The sequence below is a fragment of the Lampris incognitus genome, chromosome 18, assembly GCF_029633865.1.
Source record: "Lampris incognitus isolate fLamInc1 chromosome 18, fLamInc1.hap2, whole genome shotgun sequence".
In the NCBI taxonomy this organism is placed as follows: Eukaryota; Metazoa; Chordata; class Actinopteri; order Lampriformes; family Lampridae; genus Lampris; species Lampris incognitus.
This window is the reverse complement of record NC_079228.1, coordinates 3,940,869-3,963,691: the sequence shown is the minus strand read 5'-3', so window position 1 is coordinate 3,963,691 and position 22,823 is coordinate 3,940,869. Positions and strand designations below refer to the sequence as shown.

Sequence of the window (22,823 nt, the reverse complement as noted above, 5' to 3'; positions counted from 1 at the left end):
GGCTTCCAGGTTTCTATAGAGAAGTCCTGTCCGCTCACGCGGAATTTCTAAAGCATATAGACTATGCATGTGACTCGGTAAACGTCATCAGAGAAATGCCAATCTTTCTAAATAAGAAAATTCAAAAGACAGGTAAGCTTCTATGTAATAATGACATGTTAACAGCAGGTTTGGTCCAGTTGAAGGACGTCATGTATGAACTGATGCCGGGTTTTCTCCCCCCCCAAGCCATATATGACAGTATAAAGGAGATAAACTATGAGGCCAAAATTACGGAGACAACAAGCTATTATAACGATTTAAAGGAAAGCATTCCAAAAGAATGGCGGACAACCATAGAGCGGAGAGTGGTACAGAACAGAGAGGGGGAGCTCCCAGCCATGTTGGTGGAGCAAGGAGGAGAGTGGAGGAGTATACACAGGTTGACAAGCAAACAGATCTATGGAATGTTTCTGGCACAGGCGTCGCAACGTCCGACCTCTCTGCCGTTCTGGGGCAAAGTTATGCCCAATTTGAATGTGGGACAAATCTGGGGACAATGGAGGGTGAGAGGGAACAGCATTGAGGCAGAAGACAACGACTACAAAATCCGACACAACAAAGTGTTCACTAACGTTATTCTGCACCAGTTTGACAAGGGGGTCGGCAGGGAGTGCGACGTCTGTGGCCTGCTGCCTAAAACACTATTGCACATGTACGGCCACTGCTCGGAGCTGGCGAGCTTCTTTGAATCCCTGAAAAAGTGCTTAGTCAACAAACTGGGATTAATTTGGGACAGCGGGGATTCGTGGGATGTATTCTTTGTGTTTGGAGTGTGGGAGAAGAGCAGGGTGAAGAACGCAGCGCTGTGCAAATTCCTCTTAAGTCACGCCCGGTGGGCCGTCAAATCACGTCGGAACATTGCGCACTTTGAACGCAGAATCATCCCGGTTTGGAACATTTTCAAAAACATGGTCAAAAAACAAACACATTACAGACTGACGCACGGCGATGCGGACTTAACCCGGCTCTTCATCAGAGACAGCCATCTCCTCTCCCTCAACAGGAGGGGGGAGATTGTGTGGAACTGGTGAGGGAGGGAGGGAGGGAGGGAGGGAGGGAGGGGAGGAAAAAGTCTGAAATGATGTGAACGGAAAATGATGATTATTGGAAGGGTAAATATAAACAGAGTTAAAGACGAGTTACGGTTTTCTTTTAACTTTCTCTGTTATGTTTTTATTGAAGTTAAGGGGAGGATGGGATCATTCTGTTTAATGTGGAATGTGTGTCATTTAAAATCTCAAAGTGGTGTTTTAATGTCACTTTCTTTTAAAAACACAGTCTAAGGCTTGTTCAAAGGGCTGATTTGTTTCATTTTCTGTTCTGGTTCCAAAGCGCTGATTTAAGTTGATGATTTGGAAAGCATGGCTTTCTTTTATGTATAAAGACAGACGGATACTATCTTGTGTAAGCGAAACAAAGTGTAAAACAAATGTAACAATGTGGAATTGATGGACAATACATGCAATCAAAAATGTATTTTTGTTCCCAAAAATATATTTTCATAATAAAAGACAAAAAAAAAATAACGCCCGATCTCGTCCGATCTCGGAAGCTAAAGCAAGGTCGGGCCTGGTTAGTACCTGGATGGGAGACCGCCTGGGAATACCAGGTGCTGTAAGCCTTTTATTCCGCCCTACGATCATCTCAAAGTACTTTGATTTTCTTTTACTGAATTCCAATTGAAAAATCTGACGTATAGGTGAAACCAGACAAACATTTGGGTCAGAAACCAGTAAAAAGTCTTCTCAATTTCTGTATCTTACTTAGCTTTATGTCACAGCCTCTCGCCCTCGACATCAAAGCGTTCGCGGTCACAGCCTCTCGCCCTTGACATCAAAGCGTTTGCCCTTGACACCTGCTGACCCCCCTGTCACAGCCTCTCTCCCTGGACTTGCCTTGACATCAAAGCGTTCGCTGTCACAGCCTCTCGCCCTTGACATCAACGCGATCATCACCCTTAAAAAGCCTCCACTGTGGTCCAGTCTTGGCTGGAACGTCGCCTTTCATGGACTACTAACTGCTTGCCTGCCTGCTTGCCTACCTGCCACTGAGCCGACTCCTGCTCTACCCGTGAGATCGGTTACTTCAATAAAGACTTGATTCTCCCTTACCTGGTTGTGCCGTCTGCTTTTGGGTTCGTTCCTGATACGTGACACTTTAAGTCATATTTTTACATTACAAACGTGACTCCTTGGACAGCAAAAGCGATAGGATGTGATGGAGTTTGTCATAAGATGAAAGTGGGGAAACAAGCTGCCAACAGAAAGAAGAAGTTCGGCGGCCAAATCATCTATGAAAAAGCTGCAGGACTCAAGCTCGACGGCTTACGGCCATACCAGCCTGATAACGCCCGATCTCGGAAGCTAAAGCAAGGTCGGGCCTGGTTAGTACCTGGATGGGAGACCGCCTGGGAATACCAGGTGCTGTAAGCCTTTTATTCCGCCCTACGATCATCTCAAAGTACTTTGATTTTCTTTTACTGAATTCCAATTGAAAAATCTGACGTATAGGTGAAACCAGACAAGCATTTGGGTCAGAAACCAGTAAAAAGTCTTCTCAATGGCTGTATCTTAGTTAGCTTTATGTCACAGCCTCTCGCCCTCGACATCAAAGCGTTCGCGGTCACAGCCTCTCGCCCTTGACATCAAAGCGTTTGCCCCTGACACCTGCTGACCCTCCCTGTCAGAGCCTCTCTCCCTGGACTTGCCTTGACAACAAAGCGTTCGCTGTCACAGCCTCTCGCCCTTGACATCAACGCGATCATCACCCTTAAAAAGCCTCCACTATGGTCCAGTCTTGGCTGGAACGTCGCCTTTCATGGACTTCTGCCTGCCTGCCTGCTTGCCTACCTGCCACTGAGCCGACTCCTGCTCTACCCGTGAGATCGGTTGCTTCAATAAAAAGTTGATTCTTCCCTTACCTTGTTGTGCCGTCTGCTTTTGGGTTCGTTCCTGATACGTGACACTTTAAGTCATGTTTTTACATTACAAACGTGACTTCTTAGACAGCAAAAGCGATAGGATGTGATGGAGTTTGTCATAAGATGAAAGTGGTGAAACAAGCTGACAACAGAAAGAAGAAGGTCGGCGGCCAACTCATCTATAAAAAAGCTGCAAGACTCAAGCTTGACGGCTTACGGCCATACCAGCCTGATAACGCCCGATCTCGTCCGATCTCGGAAGCTAAAGTAAGGTCGGGCCTGGTTAGTACCTGGATGGGAGACCGCCTGGGAATACCAGGTGCTCTAAGCCTTTTATTCCGCCCTACGATCATCTCAAAGTACTTTGATTTTCTTTTACTGAATTCCAATTGAAAAATCTGACGTATAGGTGAAACCAGACAAACATTTGTGTCAGAAACCAGTAAAAAGTCTTCTCAATTTCTGTATCTTAGTTAGCTTTATGTCACAGCCTCTCGCCCGCGACATCAAAGCGTTCGCGGTCGCAGCCTCTCGCCCTTGACATCAAAGCGTTTGCCCCTGACACCTGCTGACCCCCCCTGTCACAGCCTTTCTCCCTGGACTTGCCTTGACATCAAAGCGTTCGCTGTCACAGTCTCTCGCCCTTGACATCAACGCGATCATCACCCTTAAAAAGCCTCCACTGTGGTCCAGTCTTGGCTGGAACGTCGCCTTTCATGGACTTCTGCCTGCCTGCCTGCCTGCCTGCTTGCCTACCTGCTTGCCTACCTGCCACTGACCCGACTGCTGCTCTACCCGTGAGATCGGTTACTTCAATAAAGACTTGATTCTCCCTTACCTGGTTGTCCCGTCTGCTTTTGGGTTCGTTCCTGATACGTGACACTTTAAGTCATATTTTTAAATTACAAACGTGACTCCTTGGACAGCAAAAGCGATAGGATGTGATGGAGTTTGTCATAAGATGAAAGTGGGGAAACAAGCTGCCAACAGAAAGAAGAAGGTCGGCGGCCAACTCATCTATGAAAAAGCTGCAAGACTCCACCTCGACGGCTTACGGCCATACCATCCTGATAACGCCCGATCTCGGAAGCTAAAGCAAGGTCGGGCCTGGTTAGTGAAAAAGCTGCAAGACTCAAGCTTGACGGCTTACGGCCATACCAGCCTGATAACGCCCGATCTCGTCCGATCTCGGAAGCTAAAGTGAGGTCGGGCCTGGTTAGTACCTGGATGGGAGACCGCCTGGGAATACCAGGTGCTGTAAGCCTTTTATTCCGCCCTACGATCATCTCAAAGTACTTTGATTTTCTTTTACTGAATTCCAATTGAAAAATCTGACGTATAGGTGAAACCAGACAAACATTTAGGTCAGAAACCAGTAAAAAGTCTTCTCAATGGCTGTATCTTAGTTAGCTTTATGTCACAGCCTCTCGCCGTCGACATCAAAGCGTTCGCGGTCACAGCCTCTCGCCCTTGACATCAAAGCGTTTGCCCCTGACACCCGCTGACCCCCCTGTCACAGCCTCTCTCCCTGGACTTGCCTTGACATCTAAGCGTTCGCTGTCACAGCCTCTCGTCCTTGACATCAACGCGATCATCACCCTTAAAAAGCCTCCACTATGGTCCAGTCTTGGCTGGAACGTCGCCTTTCATGGACTTCTGCCTGCCTGCCTGCTTGCCTGCCTGCCACTGAGCCGACTCCTGCTCTACCCGTGAGATCGGTTACTTCAAAAAAGACTTGATTCTCCCTTACCTGGTTGTCCCGTCTGCTTTTGGGTTCGTTCCTGATACGTGACACTTTAAGTCATATTTTTACATTACAAACGTGACTCCTTGGACAGCAAAAGCGATAGGATGTGATGGAGTTTGTCATAAGATGAAAGTGGGGAAACAAGCTGACAACAGAAAGAAGAAGGTCGGCGGCCAACTCATCTATGAAAAAGCTGCAAGACTCAAGCTCGACGGCTTACGGCCATTCCAGCCTGATAACGCCCGATCTCGTCCGATCTCGGAAGCTAAAGCAAGGTCGGGCCTGGTTAGTACCTGGATGGGAGACCGGCTGGGAATACCAGGTGCTGTTAGCCTTTTATTCCGCCCTACGATCATCTCAAAGTACTTTGATTTTCTTTTACTGAATTCCAATTGAAAAATCTGACGTATAGGTGAAACCAGACAAACATTTGGGTCAGAAACCAGTAAAAAGTCTTCTCAATGGCTGTATCTTAGTGAGCTTTATGTCACAGCCTCTCGCCCTCGACATCAAAGCGTTCGCGGTCAAAGCCTCTCGCCCTTGACATCAAAGCGTTTGCCCCTGACACCTGCTGACCCCCCCTGTCACAGCCTCTCTCCCTGGACTTGCCTTGACATCTAAGCGTTCGCTGTCACAGCCTCTCGTCCTTGACATCAACGCGATCATCACCCTTAAAAAGCCTCCACTATGGTCCAGTCTTGGCTGGAACGTCGCCTTTCATGGACTTCTGCCTGCCTGCCTGCTTGCCTACCTGCCACTGAGCCGACTCCTGCTCTACCCGTGAGATCGGTTACTTCAATAAAAAGTTGATTCTTCCCTTACCTGGTTGTCCCGTCTGCTTTTGGGTTCGTTCCTGATACGTGACACTTTAAGTCATATTTTTACATTACAAACGTGACTTCTTGGACAGCAAAAGCGATAGGATGTGATGGAGTTTGTCATAAGATGAAAGTGGTGAAGCAAGCTGACAACAGAAAGAAGAAGGTCGGCGGCCAACTCATCTATGAAAAAGCTGCAAGACTCAAGCTTGACGGCTTACGGCCATACCAGCCTGATAACGCCCGATCTCGTCCGATCTCGGAAGCTAAAGTAAGGTCAGGCCTGATTAGTACCTGGATGGGAGACCGCCTGGGAATACCAGGTGCTGTAAGCCTTTTATTCCGCCCTACGATCATCTCAAAGTACTTTGATTTTCTTTTACTGAATTCCAATTGAAAAATCTGACGTATAGGTGAAACCAGACAAACATTTAGGTCAGAAACCAGTAAAAAGTCTTCTCAATGGCTGTATCTTAGTTAGCTTTATGTCACAGCCTCTCGCCATCGACATCAAAGCGTTCGCGGTCACAGCCTCTCGCCCTTGACATCAAAGCGTTTGCCCCTGACACCCGCTGACCCCCCTGTCACAGCCTCTCTCCCTGGACTTGCCTTGACATCTAAGCGTTCGCTGTCACAGCCTCTCGTCCTTGACATCAACGCGATCATCACCCTTAAAAAGCCTCCACTATGGTCCAGTCTTGGCTGGAACGTCGCCTTTCATGGACTTCTGCCTGCCTGCCTGCTTGCCTGCCTGCCACTGAGCCGACTCCTGCTCTACCCGTGAGATCGGTTACTTCAAAAAAGACTTGATTCTCCCTTACCTGGTTGTCCCGTCTGCTTTTGGGTTCGTTCCTGATACGTGACACTTTAAGTCATATTTTTACATTACAAACGTGACTCCTTGGACAGCAAAAGCGATAGGATGTGATGGAGTTTGTCATAAGATGAAAGTGGGGAAACAAGCTGACAACAGAAAGAAGAAGGTCGGCGGCCAACTCATCTATGAAAAAGCTGCAAGACTCAAGCTCGACGGCTTACGGCCATACCAGCCTGATAACGCCCGATCTCGTCCGATCTCGGAAGCTAAAGCAAGGTCGGGCCTGGTTAGTACCTGGATGGGAGACCGCCTGGGAATACAAGGTGCTGTAAGCCTTTTATTCCGCCCTACGATCATCTCAAAGTACTTTGATTTTCTTTTACTGAATTCCAATTGAAAAATCTGACGTATAGGTGAAACCAGACAAAAATTTGGGTCAGAAACCAGTAAAAAGTCTTCTCAGTGGCTGTATCTTAGTTAGCTTTATGTCACAGCCTCTCGCCCTCGACATCAAAGCGTTCGCGGTCACAGCCTCTCGCCCTTGACATCAAAGCGTTTGCCCCTGACACCTGCTGACCCCCCCTGTCACAGCCTCTCTCCCTGGACTTGCCTTGACATCAAAGCGTTCGCTGTCACAGCCTTTCGCCCTTGACATCAAAGCGTACTTCCCCTGACACCAGCTGACCCCCCTGTCACAGCCTCTCTCCCTGGACTTGCCTTGACAACTAAGCGTTCGCTGTCACAGCCCTTGACATCAACGCGATCATCACCCTTAAAAAGCCTCCACTATGGTCCAGTCTTGGCTGGAACGTCGCCTTTCATGGACTTCTGCCTGCCTGCCTGCTTGCCTACCTGCCACTGAGCCGACTCCTGCTCTACCCGTGAGATCGGTTACTTCATTAAAAAGTTGATTCTTCCCTTACCTGGTTGTGCCGTCTGCTTTTGGGTTCGTTCCTGATACGTGACACTTTAAGTCATATTTTTACATTACAAACGTGACTTCTTGGACAGCAAAAGCGATAGGATGTGATGGAGTTTGTCATAAGGAGAAAGTGGTGAAACAAGCTGACAACAGAAAGAAGAAGGTCGGCGGCCAACTCATCTATGAAAAAGCTGCAAGACTCAAGTTTGACGGCTTACGGCCATACCAGCCTGATAACGCCCGATCTCGTCCGATCTCGGAAGAAAAAGTAAGGTCGGGCCTGGTTAGTACCTGGATGGGAGACCGCCTGGGAATACCAGGTGCTCTAAGCCTTTTATTCCGCCCTACGATCATCTCAAAGTACTTTCATTTTCTTTTACTGAATTCCAATTGAAAAATCTGACCTGTAGGTGAAACCAGACAAACATTTGTGTCAGAAACCAGTAAAAAGTCTTCTCAATGGCTGTATCTTACTTAGCTTTGTGTCACAGCCTCTCGCCCTCAACATCAAAGCGTTCGCGGTCACAGCCTCTCGCCCTCAACATCAAAGCGTTCGCGGTCACAGCCTCTCGCCCTTGACATCAACGCGATCATCACCCTTAAAAAGCCTCCACTGTGGTCCAGTCTTGGCTGGAACGTCGCCTTGCATGGACTTCTGCCTGCCTGCCTGCCTGCCTGCCTGCTTGCCTACCTGCCACTGAGCCGACTCCTGCTCTACCCGTGAGATCGGTTACTTCAAAAAAAATTGATTCTTCCCTTACCTGGTTGTGCCGTCTGCTTTTGGGTTCGTTCCTGATACGTGACACTTTAAGTCATATTTTTAAATTACAAACGTGACTCCTTGGACAGCAAAAGCGATAGGATGTGATGGAGTTTGTCATAAGATGAAAGTGGTGAAACAAGCTGACAACAGAAAGAAGGTCGGCGGCCAACTCATATATTAAAAAACTGCAAGGCTCCAGCTCGACGGCTGACGGCCATACCAGCCTGATACCGCCCGATCTCGTCCGATCTCGGAAGCTAAAGCAAGGTCGAGCCCGGTTAGTACCTGGAAGGGAGGCCGCCTGGGAATACCAGGTGCTGTAAGCCTTTTATTCCGCCCTACGATCATCTCAAAGTACTTTGATTTTCTTTTACTGAATTCCAATTGAAAAATCTGACGTATGGGTTAAACCAGACTAACATTTGGGTCAGAAACCAGTAAAAAGTCTTCTCAATGGCAGTATCTTAGTGAGCTTTATGTCACAGCCCCTCGCCCTCGACATCAAAGCGTTCGCGGTCACAGCCTCTCGCCCTTGACATCAAAGCGTTTGCCCCTGACACCTGCTGACCCCCCCTGTCACAGCCTCTCTCCCTGGACTTGCCTTGACATCAAAGCGTTCGCTGTCACAGCCTCTCGCCCTTGATATCAACGCGATCATCACCCTTAAAAAGCCTCCACTGTGGTCCAGTCTTGGCTGGAACGTCGCCTTTCATGGACTTCTGCCTACTTGCCTGCCTGCTTGCCTGCCTGCCACTGAGCCGACTCCTGCTCTACCCGTGAGACCGGTTACTTCAAAAAAGACTTGATTCTCCCTTACCTGGTTGTCCCGTCTGCTTTTGGGTTCGTTCCTGATACGTGACACTTTAAGTCATATTTTTAAATTACAAACGTGACTCCTTGGACAGCAAAAGCGATAGGATGTGATGGAGTTTGTCATAAGATGAAAGTGGGGAAACAAGCTGACAACAGAAAGAAGAAGGTCGGCGGCCAACTCATCTATGAAAAAGCTGCAAGACTCAAGCTCGACGGCTTACGGCCATTCCAGCCTGATAACGCCCGATCTCGGAAGCTAAAGCAAGGTCGGGCCTGGTTAGTACCTGGATGGGAGACCGCCTGGGAATACCAGGTGCTGTAAGCCTTTTATTCCGCCCTACGATCATCTCAAAGTACTTTGATTTTCTTTTACTGAATTCCAATTGAAAAATCTGACGTATAGGTGAAACCAGACAAACATTTGGGTCAGAAACCAGTAAAAAGTCTTCTCAATGGCTGTATCTTAGTTAGCTTTATGTCACAGCCTCTCGCCCTCGACATCAAAGCGTTCGCGGTCACAGCCTCTCGCCCTTGACATCAAAGCGTTTGCCCCTGACACCTGCTGACCCTCCCCCTGTCAGAGCCTCTCTCCCTGGACTTGCCTTGACAACTAAGCGTTCGCTGTCACAGCCTCTCGCCCTTGACATCAACGCGATCATCACCCTTAAAAAGCCTCCACTATGGTCCAGTCTTGGCTGGAACGTCGCCTTTCATGGACTTCTGCCTGCCTGCCTGCTTGCCTACCTGCCACTGAGCCGACTCCTGCTCTACCCGTGAGATCGGTTACTTCAATAAAAAGTTGATTTTTCCCTTACCTGGTTGTGCCGTCTGCTTTTGGGTTCGTTCCTGATACGTGACACTTTAAGTCATATTTTTACATTACAAACGTGACTTCTTGGACAGCAAAAGCGATAGGATGTGATGGAGTTTGTCATAAGATGAAAGTGGTGAAACAAGCTGACAACAGAAAGAAGAAGGTCGAAGGCCAACTCATCTATGAAAAAGATGCAAGACTCAAGCTTGACGGCTTACGGCCATACCAGCCTGATAACGCCCGATCTCGTCCGATCTCGGAAGCAAAAGTAAGGTCGGGCCTGGTTAGTACCTGGATGGGAGACCGCCTGGGAATACCAGGTGCTGTAAGCCTTTTATTCCGCCCTACGATCATCTCAAAGTACTTTGATTTTCTTTTACTGATTTCCAATTGAAAAATCTGAACTATAGGTGAAACCAGACAAACATTTGTGTCAGAAACCAGTAAAAAGTCTTCTCAATTTCTGTATCTTAGTTAGCTTTATGTCACAGCCTCTCGCCCTCGACATCAAAGCGTTCGCGGTCACAGCCTCTCGCCCTTGACATCAAAGCGTTTGCCCCTGACACCTGCTGACCCCCCCTGTCACAGCCTCTCTCCCTGGACTTGCCTTGACATCTAAGCGTTCGCTGTCACAGCCTCTCGCCCTTGACATCAACGCGATCATCACCCTTAAAAAGCCTCCACTGTGGTCCAGTCTTGGCTGGAACGTCGCCTTTCATGGACTTCTGCCTGCTTGCCTGCCTGCTTGCCTGCCTGCCCCTGAGCCGACTCCTGCTCTACCCGTGAGATCGGTTACTTCAAAAAAACTTGATTCTCCCTTACCTGGTTGTCCCGTCTGCTTTTGGGTTCGTTCCTGATACGTGACACTTTAAGTCATATTTTTAAATTACAAACGTGACTCCTTGGACAGCAAAAGCGATAGGATGTGATGGAGTTTGTCATAAGATGAAAGTGGGGAAACAAGCTGACAACAGAAAGAAGAAGGTCGGCGGCCAACTCATCTATGAAAAAGCTGCAAGACTCAAGCTCGACGGCTTACGGCCATACCAGCCTGATAACGCCCGATCTCGTCCGATATCGGAAGCTAAAGCAAGGTCGGGCCTGGTTAGTACCTGGATGGGAGACCGCCTGGGAATACCAGGTGCTGTAAGCCTTTTATTCCGCCCTACGATCATCTCAAAGTACTTTGATTTTCTTTTACTGAATTCCAATTGAAAAATCTGACGTATAGGTGAAACCAGACAAACATTTGGGTCAGAAACCAGTAAAAAGTCTTCTCAATGGCTGTATCTTAGTTAGCTTTATGTCACAGCCTCTCGCCCTCGACATCAAAGCGTTCGCGGTCACAGCCTCTCGCCCTTGACATCAAAGCGTTTGCCCCTGACACCTGCTGACCCTCCCCCTGTCAGAGCCTCTCTCCCTGGACTTGCCTTGACAACTAAGCGTTCGCTGTCACAGCCTCTCGCCCTTGACATCAACGCGATCATCACCCTTAAAAAGCCTCCACTATGGTCCAGTCTTGGCTGGAACGTCGCCTTTCATGGACTTCTGCCTGCCTGCCTGCTTGCCTACCTGCCACTGAGCCGACTCCTGCTCTACCCGTGAGATCGGTTACTTCAATAAAAAGTTGATTTTTCCCTTACCTGGTTGTGCCGTCTGCTTTTGGGTTCGTTCCTGATACGTGACACTTTAAGTCATATTTTTACATTACAAACGTGACTTCTTGGACAGCAAAAGCGATAGGATGTGATGGAGTTTGTCATAAGATGAAAGTGGTGAAACAAGCTGACAACAGAAAGAAGAAGGTCGGCGGCCAACTCATCTATGAAAAAGCTGCAAGAGTCAAGCTTGACGGCTTACGGCCATACCAGCCTGATAACGCCCGATCTCGTCCGATCTCGGAAGCTAAAGCAAGGTCGAGCCCGGTTAATACCTGAAAGTGAGGCCGACTGGGAATACCAGGTGCTGTAAGCCTTTTATTCCGCCCTACGATCATCTCAAAGTACTTTGATTTTCTTTTACTGAATTCCAATTGAAAAATCTGACGTATAGGTGAAACCAGACAAACATTTGGGTCAGAAACCAGTAAAAAGTCTTCTCAATGGCTGTATCTTAGTTAGCTTTATGTCACAGCCTCTCGCCCTCGACATCAAAGCGTTCGCGGTCACAGCCTCTCGCCCTTGACATCAAAGCGTTTGCCCCTGACATCTGCTGACCCCCCCTGTCACAGCCTCTCTCCCTGGACTTGCCTTGACATCTAAGCGTTCGCTGTCACAGCCTCTCGCCCTTGACATCAACGCGATCATCACCCTTAAAAAGCCTCCACTGTGGTCCAGTCTTGGCTGGAACGTCGCCTTTCATGGACTTCTGCCTGCTTGCCTGCCTGCTTGCCTACCTGCCACTGAGCCGACTCCTGCTCTACCCGTGAGATCGGTTACTTCAATAAAAAGTTGGTTCTTCCCTTACCTGGTTGTGCCGTCTGCTTTTGGGTTCGTTCCTGATACGCGACACTTTAAGTCATATTTTTACATTACAAACGTGACTTCTTGGACAGCAAAAGCGATAGGATGTGATGGAGCTTGTCATAAGATGAAAGTGGGGAAACAAGCTGACAACAGAAAGAAGAAGGTCGGCGGCAAACTCATCTATGAAAAAGCTGCAAGACTCAAGCTTGACGGCTTACGGCCATACCAGCCTGATAACGCTCGATCTCGTCCGATCTCGGAAGCTAAAGCAAGGTCGAGCCCGGTTAATACCTGGAAGGGAGGCCGCCTGGGAATACCAGGTGCTGTAAGCCTTTTATTCCGCCCTACGATCATCTCAAAGTACTTTGATTTTCTTTTACTGAATTGCAATTGAAAAATCTGACGTATAGGTGAAACCAGACAAACATTTGTGTCAGAAACCAGTAAAAAGTCTTCTCAATGGCTGTATCTTAGTTAGCTTTATGTCACAGCCTCTCGCCCTCGACATCAAAGCGTTCGCGGTCACAGCCTCTCGCCCTTGACATCAAAGCGTTTGCCCCTGACATCTGCTGACCCCCCCTGTCACAGCCTCTCTCCCTGGACTTGCCTTGACATCTAAGCGTTCGCTGTCACAGCCTCTCGCCCTTGACATCAACGCGATCATCACCCTTAAAAAGCCTCCACTGTGGTCCAGTCTTGGCTGGAACGTCGCCTTTCATGGACTTCTGCCTGCTTGCCTGCCTGCTTGCCTACCTGCCACTGAGCCGACTCCTGCTCTACCCGTGAGATCGGTTACTTCAAAAAAGACTTGATTCTCCCTTACCTGGTTGTCCCGTCTGCTTTTGGGTTCGTTCCTGATACGTGACACTTTAAGTCATATTTTTACATTACAAACGTGACTCCTTGGACAGCAAAAGCGATAGGATGTGATGGAGTTTGTCATAAGATGAAAGTGGTGAAACAAGCTGACAACAGAAAGAAGAAGGTCGGCGGCCAACTCATCTATGAAAAAGCTGCAAGACTCAAGCTCGACGGCTTACGGCCATACCAGCCTGATAACGCCCGATCTCGTCCGATCTCGGAAGCTAAAGCAAGGTCGGGCCCGATTAGTACCTGGATGGGAGAGCGCCTGGGAATACCAGGTGCTGTAAGCCTTTTATTCCGCCCTACGATCATCTCAAACTACTTTGATTTTCTTTTACTGAATTCCAATTGAAAAATCTGACATATAGGTGAAACCAGACTAAACATTTGGGTCAGAAACCAGTAAAAAGTCTTCTCAATTTCTGTATCTTAGTTAGCTTTATGTCACAGCCTCTGGCCCTCGACATCAAAGCGTTCGCGGTCACAGCCTCTCGCCCTTGACATCAAAGCGTTTGCCCCTGACATCTGCTGACCCCCCCTGTCACAGCCTCTCTCCCTGGACTTGCCTTGACATCTAAGCGTTCGCTGTCACAGCCTCTCGCCCTTGACATCAACGCGATCATCACCCTTAAAAAGCCTCCACTGTGGTCCAGTCTTGGCTGGAACGTCGCCTTTCATGGACTTCTGCCTGCTTGCCTGCCTGCTTGCCTACCTGCCACTGAGCCGACTCCTGCTCTACCCGTGAGATCGGTTACTTCAATAAAAAGTTGGTTCTTCCCTTACCTGGTTGTGCCGTCTGCTTTTGGGTTCGTTCCTGATACGCGACACTTTAAGTCATATTTTTACATTACAAACGTGACTTCTTGGACAGCAAAAGCGATAGGATGTGATGGAGCTTGTCATAAGATGAAAGTGGGGAAACAAGCTGACAACAGAAAGAAGAAGGTCGGCGGCAAACTCATCTATGAAAAAGCTGCAAGACTCAAGCTCGACGGCTTACGGCCATACCAGCCTGATAACGCCCGATCTCGGAAGCTAAAGCAAGGTCGGGCCTGGTTAGTACCTGGATGGGAGACCGCCTGGGAATACCAGGTGCTGTAAGCCTTTTATTCCGCCCTACGATCATCTCAAAGTACTTTGATTTTCTTTTACTGAATTCCAATTGAAAAATCTGACGTATAGGTGAAACCAGACAAACATTTGGGTCAGAAACCAGTAAAAAGTCTTCTCAATGGCTGTATCTTAGTTAGCTTTATGTCACAGCCTCTTGCCCTCGACATCAAAGCGTTCGCGGTCACAGCCTCTCACCCTTGACATCAAAGCGTTTGCCCCTGACACCTGCTGACCCTCCCCCTGTCAGAGCCTCTCTCCCTGGACTTGCCTTGACAACTAAGCGTTCGCTGTCACAGCCTCTCGTCCTTGACATCAACGCGATCATCACCCTTAAAAAGCCTCCACTGTGGTCCAGTCTTGGCTGGAACGTCGCCTTTCATGGACTTCTGCCTGCTTGCCTGCCTGCTTGCCTGCCTGCCACTGAGCCGACTCCTGCTCTACACGTGAGATCGGTTACTTCAAAAAAGACTTGATTCTCCCTTACCTGGTTGTCCCGTCTGCTTTTGGGTTCGTTCCTGATACGTGACACTTTAAGTCATATTTTTACATTACAAACGTGACTCCTTGGACAGCAAAAGCGATAGGATGTGATGGAGTTTGTCATAAGATGAAAGTGGTGAAACAAGCTGACAACAGAAAGAAGAAGGTCGGCGGCCAACTCATCTATGAAAAAGCTGCAAGACTCAAGCTCGACGGCTTACGGCCATACCATCCTGATAACGCCCGATCTCGGAAGCTAAAGCACGGTCGGGCCTGGTTAGTACCTGGATGGGAGACCGCCTGGGAATACCAGGTGCTGTAAGCCTTTTATTCCGCCCTACGATCATCTCAAAGTACTTTGATTTTCTTTTACTGAATTCCAATTGAAAAATCTGACGTATAGGTGAAACCAGACAAACATTTGTGTCAGAAACCAGTAAAAAGTCTTCTCAATGGCTGTATCTTAGTTAGCTTTATGTCACAGCCTCTCGCCCTCGACATCAAAGCGTTCGCGGTCACAGCCTCTCGCCCTTGACATCAAAGCGTTTGCCCCTGACACCTGCTGACCCCCCCTGTCAAAGCCTCTCTCCCTGGACTTGCCTTGACATCTAAGCGTTCGCTGTCACAGCCTCTCGTCCTTGACATCAACGCGATCATCACCCTTAAAAAGCCTCCACTATGGTCCAGTCTTGGCTGGAACGTCGCATTTCATGGACTTCTGCCTGCCTGCCTGCTTGCCTTCCTGCCACTGAGCCGACTCCTGCTCTACCCTTGAGATCGGTTACTTCAATAAAAAGTTGATTCTTCCCTTACCTGGTTGTGCCGTCTGCTTTGGGTTCGTTCCTGATACGTGACACTTTACGTCATATTTTTACATTACAAACGTGACTTCTTGGACAGCAAAAGCGATAGGATGTGATGGAGTTTGTCATAAGATGAAAGTGGTGAAACAAGCTGACAACAGAAAGAAGAAGGTCGGCGGCCAACTCATCTATGAAACAGCTGCAAGACTCAAGCTCGACGGCTTACGGCCATACCAGCCTGATAACGCCCGATCTCGTCCGATCTCGGAAGCTAAAGCAAGGTCGGGCCCGGTTAGTACCTGGATGGGAGAGCGCCTGGGAATACCAGGTGCTGTAAGCCTTTTATTCCGCCCTACGATCATCTCAAAGTACTTTGATTTTCTTTTACTGAATTCCAATTGAAAAATCTGACGTATAGGTGAAACCAGACTAAACATTTGGGTCAGAAACCAGTAAAAAGTCTTCTCAATGGCTGTATCTTAGTGAGCTTTATGTCACAGCCTCTCGCCCTTGACATCAAAGCGTTTGCCCCTGACACCTGCTGACCCCCCCTGTCACAGCCTCTCTCCCTGGACTTACCTTGACATCTAAGCGTTCGCTGTCACAGCCTCTCGCCCTTGACATCAACGCGATCATCACCCTTAAAAATCCTCCACTATGGTCCAGTCTTGGCTGGAACGTCGCCTTTCATGGACTTCTGCCTGCTTGCCTGCCTGCTTGCCTACCTGCCACTGAGCCGACTCCTGCTCTACCCGTGAGATCGGTTACTTCAATAAAAAGTTGATTCTTCCCTTACCTGCTTGTGCCGTCTGCTTTTGGGTTCGTTCCTGATACGTGACAGTTTAAGTCATATTTTTACATTACAAACGTGACTTCTTGGACAGCAAAAGCGATAGGATGTGATGGAGTTTGTCATAAGATGAAAGTGGTGAAACAAGCTGACAACAGAAAGAAGATGGTCGGCGGCCAACTCATCTATGAAAAAGCTGCAAGACTCAAGCTTGACGGCTTACGGCCATACCAGCCTGATAACGCCCGATCTCGTCCGATCTCGGAAGCAAAAGTAAGGTCGGGCCTGGTTAGTACCTGGATGGGAGACCGCCTGGGAATACCAGGTGCTGTAAGCCTTTTATTCCGCCCTACGATCATCTCAAACTACTTTGATTTTCTTTTACTGATTTCCAATTGAAAAATCTGACCTATAGGTGAAACCAGACAAACATTTGTGTCAGAAACCAGTAAAAAGTCTTCTCAATTTCTGTATCTTAGTTAGCTTTATGTCACAGCCTCTCGCCCTCGACATCAAAGCGTTCGCGGTCACAGCCTCTCGCCCTTGACATCAAAGCGTTTGCCCCTGACATCTGCTGACCCCCCCTGTCACAGCCTCTCTCCCTGGACTTGCCTTGACATCTAAGCGTTCGCTGTCACAGCCTCTCGCCCTTGACATCAACGCGATCATCACCCTTAAAAAGCCTCCACTGTGGTCCAGTCTTGGCTGGAACGTCGCCTTTCATGGACTTCTGCCTGCTTGCCTGCCTGCTTGCCTACCTGCCACTGAGCCGACTCCTGCTCTACCCGTGAGATCGGTTACTTTAATAAAAAGTTGGTTCTTCCCTTACCTGGTTGTGCCGTCTGCTTTTGGGTTCGTTCCTGATACGCGACACTTTAAGTCATATTTTTACATTACAAACGTGACTTCTTGGACAGCAAAAGCGATAGGATGTGATGGAGCTTGTCATAAGATGAAAGTGGGGAAACAAGGTGACAACAGAAAGAAGAAGGTCGGCGGCAAACTCATCTATGAAAAAGCTGCAAGACTCAAGCTCGACGGCTTACGGCCATACCAGCCTGATAACGCCCGATCTCGGAAGCTAAAGCAAGGTCGGGCCTGTTTAGTACCTGGATGGGAGACCGCCTGGGAATACCAGGTGCTGTAAGCCTTTTATTCCGCCCTACGATCATCTCAAAGTACTTTGATTTTCTTTTACTGAATTCCAATTGAAAAATCTGACGTATAGGTGAAACCAGACAAACATTTGGGTCAGAAACCAGTAAAAAGTCTTCTCAATGGCTGTATCTTAGTTAGCTTTATGTCACAGCCTCTTGCCCTCGACATCAAAGCGTTCGCGGTCACAGCCTCTCACCCTTGACATCAAAGCGTTTGCCCCTGACACCTGCTGACCCTCCCCCTGTCAGAGCCTCTCTCCCTGGACTTGCCTTGACAACTAAGCGTTCGCTGTCACAGCCTCTCGTCCTTGACATCAACGCGATCATCACCCTTAAAAAGCCTCCACTATGGTCCAGTCTTGGCTGGAACGTCGCCTTTCATGGACTTCTGCCTGCCTGCCTGCCTGCTTGCCTACCTGCCACTGAGCCGACTCCTGCTCTACCCGTGAGATTGGTTACTTCAATAAAAAGTTGGTTCTTCCCTTACCTGGTTGTGCCGTCTGCTTTTGGGTTCGTTCCTGATACGTGACACTTTAAGTCATATTTTTACATTACAAACGTGACTTCTTGGACAGCAAAAGCGATAGGATGTGATGGAGTTTGTCATAAGATGAAAGTGGTGAAACAAGCTGACAACAGAAAGAAGAAGGTCGGCGGCAAACTCATCTATGAAAAAGCTGCAAGACTCAAGCTTGACGGCTTACGGCCATACCAGCCTGATAACGCCCGATCTCGTCCGATCTCGGAAGCAAAAGTAAGGTCGGGCCTGGTTAGTACCTGGATGGGAGACCGCCTGGGAATACCAGGTGTTGTAAGCCTTTTATTCCGCCCTACGATCATCTCAAAGTACTTTGATTTTCTTTTACTGGATTCCAATTGAAAAATCTGACGTATAGGTGAAACCAGACAAACATTTGGGTCAGAAACCAGTAAAAAGTCTTCTCAATGGCTGTTATTTAGTGAGCTTTATGTCACAGCCTCTCGCCCTCGACATCAAAGCGTTCGCGGTCACAGCCTCTCGCCCTTGACATCAAAGCGTTTGCCCCTGACACCCGCTGACCCCCCCTGTCACAGCCTCTCTCCCTGGACTTGCCTTGACATCAAAGCGTTCGCTGTCACAGCCTCTCGTCCTTGACATCAACGCGATCATCACCCTTAAAAAGCCTCCACTATGGTCCAGTCTTGGCTGGAACGTCGCCTTTCATGGACTTCTGCCTGCCTGCCTGCTTGCCTACCTGCCACTGAGCCGACTCCTGCTCTACCCGTGAGATCGGTTACTTCAATAAAGACTTGATTCTCCCTTACCTGGTTGTCCCGTCTGCTTTTGGGTTCGTTCCTGATACGTGACACTTTAAGTCATATTTTTACATTACAAACGTGACTCCTTGGACAGCAAAAGCGATAGGATGTGATGGAGTTTGTCATAAGATGAAAGTGGTGAAACAAGCTAACAACAGAAAGAAGAAGGTCGGCGGCCAACTCATCTATGAAAAAGCTGCAAGACTCAAGCTCGACGGCTTACGGCCATACCAGCCTGATAACGCCCGATCTCGTCCGATCTCGGAAGCTAAAGCAAGGTCGAGCCCGGTTAGTACCTGGAAGGGAGGCCGCCTGGGAATACCAGGTGCTGTAAGCCTTTTATTCCGCCCTACGATCATCTCAAAGTACTTTGATTTTCTTTTACTGAATTCCAATTGAAAAATCTGACGTATAGGTGAAACCAGACAAACATTTGTGTCAGAAACCAGTAAAAAGTCTTCTCAATTTCTGTATCTTACTTAGCTTTGTGTCACAGCCTCTCGCCCTCGACATCAAAGCGTTCGCGGTCACAGCCTCTCGCCCTTGACATCAAAACGTTTGCCCCTGACACCTGCTGACCCCCCCCTGTCACAGCCTCTCTCCCTGGACTTGCCTTGACATCTAAGCGTTCGCTGTCACAGCCTCTCGCCCTTGACATCAACGCGATCATCACCCTTAAAAAGCCTCCACTGTGGTCCAGTCTTGGCTGGAACGTCGCCTTTCATGGACTTCTGCCTGCCTGCCTGCCTGCCTGCTTGCATACCTGTCACTGAGCCGACTCCTGCTCTACCCGTGAGATCGGTTACTTCAAAAAAAATTGATTCTCCCTTACCTGGTTGTGCCGTCTGCTTTTGGGTTCGTTCCTGATACGTGACACTTTAAGTCATATTTTTAAATTACAAACGTGACTCCTTGGACAGCAAAAGCGATAGGATGTGATGGAGTTTGTCATAAGATGAAAGTGGTGAAACAAGCTAACAACAGAAAGAAGAAGGTCGGCGGCCAACTCATCTATGAAAAAGCTGCAAGACTCAAGCTCGACGGCTTACGGCCATACCAGCCTGATAACGCCCGATCTCGTCCGATCTCGGAAGCTAAAGCAAGGTCGAGCCCGGTTAGTACCTGGAAGGGAGGCCGCCTGGGAATACCAGGTGCTGTAAGCCTTTTATTCCGCCCTACGATCATCTCAAAGTACTTTGATTTTCTTTTACTGAATTCCAATTGAAAAATCTGACGTATAGGTGAAACCAGACAAACATTTGGGTCAGTAAACCAGTAAAAAGTCTTCTCAATGGCTGTATCTTAGTTAGCTTTATGTCACAGCCTCTCGCCCTCGACATCAAAGCGTTCGCGGTCACAGCCTCTCGCCCTTGACATCAAAGCGTTTGCCCCTGACACCTGCTGACCCCCCTTGTCACAGCCTCTCTCCCTGGACTTGCCTTGACATCTAAGCGTTCGCTGTCACAGCCTCTCGCCCTTGACATCAACGCGATCAAAACCCTTAAAAAGCCTCCACTGTGGTCCAGTCTTGGCTGGAACGTCGCCTTTCATGGACTTCTGCCTGCTTGCCTGCCTGCTTGCCTGCCTGCCACTGAGCCGACTCCTGCTCTACCCGTGAGATCGGTTACTTCAAAAAAGACTTGATTCTCTCTTACCTGGTTGTCCCGTCTGCTTTTGGGTTCGTTCCTGATACGTGACACTTTAAGTCATATTTTTAAATTACAAACGTGACTCCTTGGACAGCAAAAGCGATAGGATGTGATGGAGTTTGTCATAAGATGAAAGTGGGGAAACAAGCTGACAACAGAAAGAAGAAGGTCGGCGGCCAACTCATCTATGAAAAAGCTGCAAGACTCAAGCTCGACGGCTTACGGCCATACCAGCCTGATAACGCCCGATCTCGTCCGATATCGGAAGCTAAAGATAGGTCGGGCCTGGTTAGTACCTGGATGGGAGACCGCCTGGGAATACCAGGTGCTGTAAGCCTTTTATTCCGCCCTACGATCATCTCAAAGTACTTTGATTTTCTTTTACTGAATTCCAATTGAAAAATCTGACGTATAGGTGAAACCAGACAAACATTTGTGTCAGAAACCAGTAAAAAGTCTTCTCAATGGCTGTATCTTAGTTAGCTTTATGTCACAGCCTCTCGCCCTCGACATCAAAGCGTTCGCGGTCACAGCCTCTCGCCCTTGACATCAAAGCGTTTGCCCCTGACACCTGCTGACCCCCCCATGTCACAGCCTCTCTCCCTGGACTTGCCTTGACATCTAAGCGTTCGCTGTCACAGCCTCTCGTCCTTGACATCAACGCGATCATCACCCTTAAAAAGCCTCCACTATGGTCCAGTCTTGGCTGGAACGTCGCCTTTCATGGACTTCTGCCTGCCTGCCTGCTTGCCTACCTGCCACTGAGCCGACTCCTGCTCTACCCTTGAGATCGGTTACTTCAATAAAAAGTTGATTCTTCCCTTACCTGGTTGTGCCGTCTGCTTTTGGGTTCGTTCCTGATACGTGACACTTTAAGTCATATTTTTACATTACAAACGTGACTTCTTGGACAGCAAAAGCGATAGGATGTGATGGAGTTTGTCATAAGATGAAAGTGGTGAAACAAGCTGACAACAGAAAGAAGAAGGTCGGCGGCCAACTCATCTATGAAACAGCTGCAAGACTCAAGCTCGACGGCTTACGGCCATACCAGCCTGATAACGCCCGATCTCGTCCGATCTCGGATGCTAAAGCAAGGTCGGGCCCGGTTAGTACCTGGATGGGAGACCGCCTGGGAATACCAGGTGCTGTAAGCCTTTTATTCCGCCCTACGATCATCTCAAAGTACTTTGATTTTCTTTTACTGAATTCCAATTGAAAAATCTGACGTATAGGTGAAACCAGACAAACATTTGGGTCAGAAACCAGTAAAAAGTCTTCTCAATGGTTGTATCTTAGTTAGCTTTATGTCACAGCCTCTCGCCCTCGACATCAAAGCGTTCGCGGTCACAGCCTCTCGCCCTTGACATCAAAGCGTTTGCCCCTGACACCTGCTGACCCCCCTGTCACAGCCTCTCTCCCTGGACTTGCCTTGACATCTAAGCGTTCGCTGTCACAGCCTCTCGCCCTTGACATCATCACCCTTAAAAAGCCTCCACTGTGGTCCAGTCTTGGCTGGAACGTCGCCTTTCATGGACTTCTGCCTGCCTGCCTGCTTGCCTACCTGCCACTGAGCCGACTCCTGCTCTACCCGTGAGATCGGTTACTTCAATAAAAAGTTGATTTTTCCCTTACCTGGTTGTGCCGTCTGCTTTTGGGTTCGTTCCTGATACGTGACACTTTAAGTCATATTTTTACATTACAAACGTGACTTCTTAGACAGCAAAAGCGATAGGATGTGATGGAGTTTGTCATAAGATGAAAGTGGTGAAACAAGCTGACAACAGAAAGAAGAAGGTCGGCGGCCAACTCATCTATGAAAAAGATGCAAGACTCAAGCTTGACGGCTTACGGCCATACCAGCCTGATAACGCCCGATCTCGTCCGATCTCGGAAGCAAAAGTAAGGTCGGGCCTGGTTAGTACCTGGATGGGAGACCGCCTGGGAATACCAGGTGCTGTAAGCCTTTTATTCCGCCCTACGATCATCTCAAAGTACTTTGATTTTCTTTTACTGATTTCCAATTGAAAAATCTGACCTATAGGTGAAACTAGACAAACATTTGTGTCAGAAACCAGTAAAAAGTCTTCTCAATTTCTGTATCTTAGTTAGCTTTATGTCACAGCCTCTCGCCCTCGACATCAAAGCGTTCGCGGTCACAGCCTCTCGCCCTTGACATCAAAGCGTTTGCCCCTGACACCTGCTGACCCCCCCTGTCACAGCCTCTCTCCCTGGACTTGCCTTGACATCTAAGCGTTCGCTGTCACAGCCTCTCTCCCTTGACATCAACGCGATCATCACCCTTAAAAAGCCTCCACTGTGGTCCAGTCTTGGCTGGAACGTCGCCTTTCATGGACTTCTTCCTGCTTGCCTGCCTGCTTGCCTACCTGCCACTGAGCCGACTCCTGCTCTACCCGTGAGATCGGTTACCTCAATAAAAAGTTGGTTCTTCCTTACCTGGTTGTGCCGTCTGCTTTTGGGTTCGTTCCTGATACGCGACACTTTAAGTCATATTTTTACATTACAAACGTGACTTCTTGGACAGCA

General features: G+C 48.5%; 6 non-coding genes and 19 pseudogenes across 6 annotated transcripts; all 25 read left to right on the top strand.

Moving 5' to 3' along the window:
* Positions 1–2,364: 2,364 nt before the first annotated feature.
* LOC130129318 (5S ribosomal RNA) lies at positions 2,365–2,474 on the top strand (annotated as a pseudogene).
* Positions 2,475–3,173: 699 nt separating this feature from the next.
* On the top strand, positions 3,174–3,293 carry LOC130129275 (5S ribosomal RNA; annotated as a pseudogene).
* Positions 3,294–4,106: 813 nt separating this feature from the next.
* On the top strand, positions 4,107–4,226 carry LOC130129186 (5S ribosomal RNA). The gene has a single exon (XR_008811968.1). It is a non-coding gene; the product is annotated as a 5S ribosomal RNA (ribosomal RNA).
* Positions 4,227–4,923: 697 nt separating this feature from the next.
* Positions 4,924–5,043, top strand: LOC130129270 (5S ribosomal RNA; annotated as a pseudogene).
* A 699-nt stretch (positions 5,044–5,742) lies between these two features.
* LOC130129254 (5S ribosomal RNA) lies at positions 5,743–5,862 on the top strand (annotated as a pseudogene).
* Positions 5,863–6,559: 697 nt separating this feature from the next.
* On the top strand, positions 6,560–6,679 carry LOC130129226 (5S ribosomal RNA; annotated as a pseudogene).
* Positions 6,680–7,478: 799 nt separating this feature from the next.
* LOC130129306 (5S ribosomal RNA) lies at positions 7,479–7,598 on the top strand (annotated as a pseudogene).
* Positions 7,599–8,235: 637 nt separating this feature from the next.
* LOC130129315 (5S ribosomal RNA) lies at positions 8,236–8,355 on the top strand (annotated as a pseudogene).
* Positions 8,356–9,057: 702 nt separating this feature from the next.
* LOC130129328 (5S ribosomal RNA) lies at positions 9,058–9,167 on the top strand (annotated as a pseudogene).
* A 701-nt stretch (positions 9,168–9,868) lies between these two features.
* Positions 9,869–9,988, top strand: LOC130129212 (5S ribosomal RNA). Its single transcript, XR_008811992.1, has one exon. It is a non-coding gene; the product is annotated as a 5S ribosomal RNA (ribosomal RNA).
* A 701-nt stretch (positions 9,989–10,689) lies between these two features.
* On the top strand, positions 10,690–10,809 carry LOC130129197 (5S ribosomal RNA). The gene has a single exon (XR_008811978.1). It is a non-coding gene; the product is annotated as a 5S ribosomal RNA (ribosomal RNA).
* A 701-nt stretch (positions 10,810–11,510) lies between these two features.
* LOC130129398 (5S ribosomal RNA) lies at positions 11,511–11,630 on the top strand (annotated as a pseudogene).
* Positions 11,631–12,333: 703 nt separating this feature from the next.
* On the top strand, positions 12,334–12,453 carry LOC130129319 (5S ribosomal RNA; annotated as a pseudogene).
* Positions 12,454–13,155: 702 nt separating this feature from the next.
* Positions 13,156–13,275, top strand: LOC130129255 (5S ribosomal RNA; annotated as a pseudogene).
* A 704-nt stretch (positions 13,276–13,979) lies between these two features.
* Positions 13,980–14,089, top strand: LOC130129317 (5S ribosomal RNA; annotated as a pseudogene).
* A 704-nt stretch (positions 14,090–14,793) lies between these two features.
* On the top strand, positions 14,794–14,903 carry LOC130129312 (5S ribosomal RNA; annotated as a pseudogene).
* Positions 14,904–15,601: 698 nt separating this feature from the next.
* On the top strand, positions 15,602–15,721 carry LOC130129238 (5S ribosomal RNA; annotated as a pseudogene).
* A 667-nt stretch (positions 15,722–16,388) lies between these two features.
* Positions 16,389–16,508, top strand: LOC130129210 (5S ribosomal RNA). Its single transcript, XR_008811991.1, has one exon. It is a non-coding gene; the product is annotated as a 5S ribosomal RNA (ribosomal RNA).
* Positions 16,509–17,211: 703 nt separating this feature from the next.
* LOC130129326 (5S ribosomal RNA) lies at positions 17,212–17,321 on the top strand (annotated as a pseudogene).
* A 705-nt stretch (positions 17,322–18,026) lies between these two features.
* Positions 18,027–18,146, top strand: LOC130129245 (5S ribosomal RNA; annotated as a pseudogene).
* Positions 18,147–18,844: 698 nt separating this feature from the next.
* LOC130129300 (5S ribosomal RNA) lies at positions 18,845–18,964 on the top strand (annotated as a pseudogene).
* A 706-nt stretch (positions 18,965–19,670) lies between these two features.
* Positions 19,671–19,790, top strand: LOC130129299 (5S ribosomal RNA; annotated as a pseudogene).
* Positions 19,791–20,493: 703 nt separating this feature from the next.
* LOC130129274 (5S ribosomal RNA) lies at positions 20,494–20,613 on the top strand (annotated as a pseudogene).
* Positions 20,614–21,313: 700 nt separating this feature from the next.
* LOC130129188 (5S ribosomal RNA) lies at positions 21,314–21,433 on the top strand. The gene has a single exon (XR_008811970.1). It is a non-coding gene; the product is annotated as a 5S ribosomal RNA (ribosomal RNA).
* Positions 21,434–22,122: 689 nt separating this feature from the next.
* On the top strand, positions 22,123–22,242 carry LOC130129209 (5S ribosomal RNA). Its single transcript, XR_008811990.1, has one exon. It is a non-coding gene; the product is annotated as a 5S ribosomal RNA (ribosomal RNA).
* Positions 22,243–22,823: the final 581 nt, after the last annotated feature.